The sequence below is a fragment of the Myxocyprinus asiaticus genome, chromosome 29 (genome assembly GCF_019703515.2).
Source record: "Myxocyprinus asiaticus isolate MX2 ecotype Aquarium Trade chromosome 29, UBuf_Myxa_2, whole genome shotgun sequence".
NCBI classification, from domain to species: Eukaryota; Metazoa; Chordata; class Actinopteri; order Cypriniformes; family Catostomidae; genus Myxocyprinus; species Myxocyprinus asiaticus.
Window position 1 is genome coordinate 45,444,556 of NC_059372.1, and position 6,000 is coordinate 45,450,555.

The window sequence follows — 6,000 nt, forward strand, 5'->3', positions numbered from 1 at the left end:
TTTATATTTTGAAATTTTGCTATTTGTTTTTTAATACACCATGGAGTTTCTGTTCCTTGATACAGTCGCCTTTGGCTTGCTCACTGGGGGCCTAAATAACAAATAATTTATTAAAACAATATCTACTATCACTGTATTCAATTAAACCACACAATGAGGACTTTAAGACGTTACAGACAGTACAGCTTAATTTTCTGTTAGAGCATAATTTTCTGTATAACTGCTTTAAAACAATGTGTGTTGTAAAGAGCACAATACAAATAAAAATGGCTTGACTATTCAGAAGAGAAAGGTTGAGGAATACTAAAGAGCTGTGGGCATAACTCCACAAAATGGAAGAGGTACAGGGGGTGGTCACTTAAGCCCCGAGTTATGCATTAAAGTGTTAAGACTATGAGCCAAATTACTGGAGAGGAGAGCGGCACCTTCCCTGAAGGGATGCAGTCCATCTCTCTTTTAGCAGGTCAAGTCTACCCCAAAAACTTTTTCCAATTGTCTATAAATCCTATGTTATTCTCTGGATACCCCCCGGGAGACATTTGACTAAAAATGGCTGGGGTCTCTGTTTTCACGTTCCTTAAAATGGAATCCCCTTTAACCAGGGCGCTTAAGTGGGGAAAACCTTTTGGAAACCCTAACAGGAACTGAAGAGTGGTATCACTTGGCCTTATGGCTATGCATCTGAATCATCACCCATTTGCCCTGCTGTGGGGGCTCTACTGCTGGAAACATAGACTGTACATGACTCGTTGTACTGGCCTCATCCGAAACCATATCTAACAGCTTCTCTTTCTCACTGACCTCCACTAGCATTCAGGTGAGTGTCTCTAGCTCAGTAAACTTGTCAGCCTAACTAATTCCTTACATTTATCACACGTGAATCACTCACTGCTGACAGATTAAGCTATGCAAAACATGTGGCATGAAGTGCAAGTAACGATAACATGTAATGGTGTCATGACTTAACACAGTTGTTTGATGAAAAAGGTGTTTGTTGTTCCTGTTTGTGGTACCTGAAAAGCGGGGATTTGAGATTGCTGCAGTAATCTGTATAAAAATCACAGAGGTAAAAATAGATGCATGCAGTAGAATCACGATTAAAAAAAGAAAAATTGAGAAAAAACAAAACACGGATGCACGTAATGAAATCATAACAGATCGCAATAGAAAGTAAAGTGCAGTAAGTGTTTTAATAGAAAGATCAAATAGAGAAGAAAAATATAGAAGGCTTAGCAGGCTACAAACTCGAGCTACACGCCGGCAGCAACATGAACAGGTAGCGCGTCCGGAATGACACTGTGGACTTGCACTGTGACTTCCATGTGCATCAGCAAAGATTATTGGTCCTCTTGAAGCTGGCCATGAAGGGAGACTTGCTGGTTAAGGCACACCAGCTTACCAGCATCCAAAACACAACATATGGTGATGACCAGCAATGCTGGAGAGGGAGGGCTGAGCCTAGGAAACCAACCATTTTTATATGTTTTATTACAAAAATGTCCTTTTCTTCAACAACACACTGTTTTCTGGCTACCTTGCAGAGTTGCAAAACCATCAGCAGGGCACGGGCCTGAGCCGCAATACAAAGTGGATCTGTGCTTTGGAGAAGAATTCCCTGGCCCACCAAAAACCAAGAAACTCATCACAGCACAAGTGAGTATTCAAGTAGCACTAAGTGTGGGTTTAATACTCATCAGTTCTACCTCAACAATTCAGGATTAAGTTGTTTCAACAGTAAAACAGCCTTTGATCACCTTGACAAACATTTGTAATGACACATTGGCTATTGTTGGCATTGTAAAAGCAATTATCTGTAGTGACTATAACTTTGCCAAGTAGGACATGTTCCTTGACCATTTGTTGGTCCTGAAATAACATAGCCCTAATCTTATCCCTAAAACTAACCCATAAAACTAAAATCAGAGGCAAATGTTTGGCTGATAAGAATGTTGTTCAAGCCCCAAAACCAGCCCAAAGCCTTACCCTGACTGTAGCCCTAAAATGTGATGAAAAGGGCCCTGTTTACATCTTAAGATGCGTTTTGGCTGATTGGTTTGAAATGGGACAACGCTAAAGGCAGGTGTAAATGAGGTCCAAAACTTTTTAAGATTTCTCCACTTAACGAAACTTCATCAGTGTGTCTGATACCAACTTCAGGGACACAGATATGAGATGCACACACTCAAAATTCAGTTAGTGAAATCAGAGAACCTCACCTCAAAATCTGAACAGATGTAAAAGGTGATGTGTCTCGACTGTCCACACGTGTTTGGATCACTAAAAACACATTAATACTAGGGATGCACCGATCCGATACCTGGATCGGTATCTGCTCCGATACTGAAGCTTTTAGACGGATCGGGTATCGGTCCGACGACCCCGATCCAAATCCGCTACTGTGTGTTAGTCATGTTCGTTACTGTCAAGCTTCAAAAATGACATGAAAGAACCATAAAAACACCATTAAAGCAGTTCATATGACTCGTGCATTTTATTCAAAGCCACTTGAAAACGTGCAATAGCTCTGTGAATCACAAAAGGCTGTGTTTAATAAGTAAATATATAGTATGTGCAGCGCCAGCTTGTTAGTGAATGGTGCTGCTCTGTTGACACAAACTCATGCACAGGCTGGTGATGCACTCAAAGCTATTTTTAGCCTTCACAGTGGTGTGCAATATTTGAGCACTACTCAAGAACAGCATCTCAGATGTAGATGCTCAATAGTTCGGTTCACTTATAATATGCATTTAGAATGGCACCGGAGGTGCATTTTACCAGAATTTGAATAAGAAGCAAATTAAACTGCTGTGAACTTGCCTACAAACAGACTTCCTGGAGAGTTTATTATGTCAAAATATAAGAGTGAGGGTTTAAAAAGTGCACGATTTAAATATATTACTGTTGTATTTAAAATTAAAATTAAGTCAATAATAATAATAATATTAATAACAATTTATTAATCATCATCATTAGTATTTATTTACAATTTATAACAATATTTAAGTTGAGTGGGTTCCAAAAAATAACTGTGTGAATGAAAAGTGGACTAATGTCTTACAACTAAATTGAACAAAAAAGAGATCTGAATCCTTTAAAGTCCAGATGCAAGTTGAAACATTTTTGGAAAAAAAAGGTCTACTGAAGACTTGAAGACTGGAATTACTGTTAATTTTGCTGCTACATTATCCAGTATACTAGTTCATAATAAAGTGTTTCTTAATAAGCTATACATTTATATCGAAATACTGTGTAGTTAGAGGTTTGTGTTTCTTTACATATTAAAGAGTACTTCCAATTAGTTCCGCAAAATAAAGATATTCTAAACTGATTATGCAAAAAAAAAAAAAAAAAAACAGCACTGGTATCGGCTTGGGATCGGTATCGGCTGATACTGAGATTTCCGATATCGGAATCGGAAGAGAAAAAGTGGTATCAGTGCATCCCTAATTAATACCAGAGCCTAGAACATGTTTCTTGATCAAAATACTTTGGTATTCCTGGAACAACTTTCCTCTGAACAAATCATAGCCCTAAGCCTAACCCTAACTATAGCCTAACCCTACCTCTAAAATCTGAGGGCAGTGATTAGTTGATATGAATGTTGTTCCAGGCCCTAACCCCAGAGTTGATGGACCTCTTACAGGATTTTTCTTGCATTGAAACATTTTCGCCTGGCTGCCCAAGTAAAATTGTACAGAAGCAAGTGCATGATGTTTATCTCACGTACGGCGCTGTAAAATCTCGAAAATATGCTTCAGATCTGAAACCCATCTCTGCGCGATTGAAGCCTGGTTTTACGTCAATGTCTTGCGCTAATGATCTGCTCCTGGAGACTCCTGTGAACCTGGCTTCCCCTGATATGCATGCTCCAGAGACACTTTAGCACAGAGAGCATCACTCGCGTGCATCAATCAGGCTTCCCTCGTTATTGCGGCACAAAGCACAAAACTTACGTGACCCATTTGAATTCTACTGCGAATGTTCTATTACGTACTATGGAGTTAGTCAAACATTTTATACAGCCCTGACATTCTGAACAGCACTAAGTGAAAGAGGAGTAAACACTGCAATGCACCAGCATTAATCACAAGCATTTTTAAACTATACATCATCACCCTTACTAAAATGTATCATGGTAAACTATAATAGAAAAAGTTTGTGTATCTTATTAAATGGTCTGTAATAGACAATTTAGTACACTTCATTTAAATGTATCTTATTTTACTCATAAATTTTGGGAATGGCATTACAAATGACACAATGTTAGAACTATGGTGAACATAAGGGTAAGTAGAATGTTCAACCGCAATTCCGAAAAAGTTGTGACATTATGAAAGATACTAATAAAAACAAAAAAGAGTTTATATGTAAATTATATTCACCCTTTGCTATACTGAAAGCACTACAACTACACATTATATTATGTTTTTTCTGGTGAGAAACATAATATAATGTGTAGTTGTAGTGCTTTCAATATAGCAAAGGGTGAATATAATTTACAAATCACTCCTTTTTGTTTTTATTAGCATTTTTCATACCGTCCCAACTTTCAGAATTGGGGTTGTAAAATAAAGTGCTTTAATGTGTGGACCTCCAACAATTATGGACAGTCTTCCTACTCTGAAATATCTTCTGTTCTAATCAGGTTTGATATTAGGAAAAATGGGGAAAATGCCTGTTTGCCTTCAGATGTTTAAAATGATTACTCATTTAAGTTTAGTTTAAGTTTGATTTCCCACAGTACCTTGAGGTAAAAAAAACCCTGTCAAATTCAAAATGTTGAAGATGCTTAGATGATCAAAATAACTTGTATAGCCAATGTAAACATGATATGCAGCGACATAATCATGTTAAATATGTATAAACCAACTTTGCACGTGTGGGTGACCGTGTACATCAGTCACCATCGAAGACCCTTTTTGACTCAGGAAAAACCCTGTCAGAGAAGATAACTCTACCATAACTCTACCATCAGTTTAAATCTAACCATTATCCCGGACCCTAATGCCAGTCTGAACCCCGAAATTGACAGATGCTCGATGACAGATGCAGACTCTCAGTGCCAGGCCCAATTCTAATGATGAATTGAAAGTTCTAATGGATGAATCAAAGGACAATGATTGGTTGATTGAGAGAAAGGTTGTTCCAAGACCAGCAAAAGATGTTAGTCCTTATTGTGTAAATAAAATTGTGCAGATTGCAGAAATAGTTCTTTAAAAAAAAACGTAGATCTTTGACTTACCATTAGAGGGCATCATTGGCATAATCTATCTCCATCTCTGTGTGTAGGTGTTTCCTCTGTTTGCTGTAGAGTGTCTCCAAAGGCCTTATCCATCTAATAATATGGAGACGAAGCATTCACCTCCACAGAGGAGAAGTGTGCAAACGAATGCATAAACTTGCGCATATCACAACAACGTTTAAAAATTCTTATGTGTAAATTCACCATATAAAAATTGCTTAACTAGAATGGAAAAGATCTATAAAAAAAAAAAAAAAAGAGAATCTTTATTCTAACCATAATGGTCTTGTTAATAATGATGATACTGACAGAATTAAATTGTGATTTCTTTATATTTTTATATGTTTTCAAAATGTAATGAACTCAAATAGAGAGTTTGATTAGTCCTGTGTATCACTTGGTTAAGTTATTTCAGAAGGGAAATATGACTCTCAGCTTGTTATGAAATATTGCTTACTGTAAAATTGCTTATAAATGTCAACTTCTGAAAATGTTTAACTTTCTGTCCTAAGAAAGCCTAAACTCAAGATGGCGCCGAGTATGGCTGCTGCGTTGCGAGCTCCGACACAACATAGTAGTGTTTTGTTTGTTTTGTTCACAATTCTTATGTTTTTTGTCTTGGATGTTGTCTGCCTTATTGTCTACGACAGACAAACACTTTTGGACATTGGTTCAGCAATTTCACACCGACCCGCTGTTTACAAACATGCAAGCGGAGCCCTTTGTCTAGGCAACATGGCCGCGGAAACGCAAAAGGA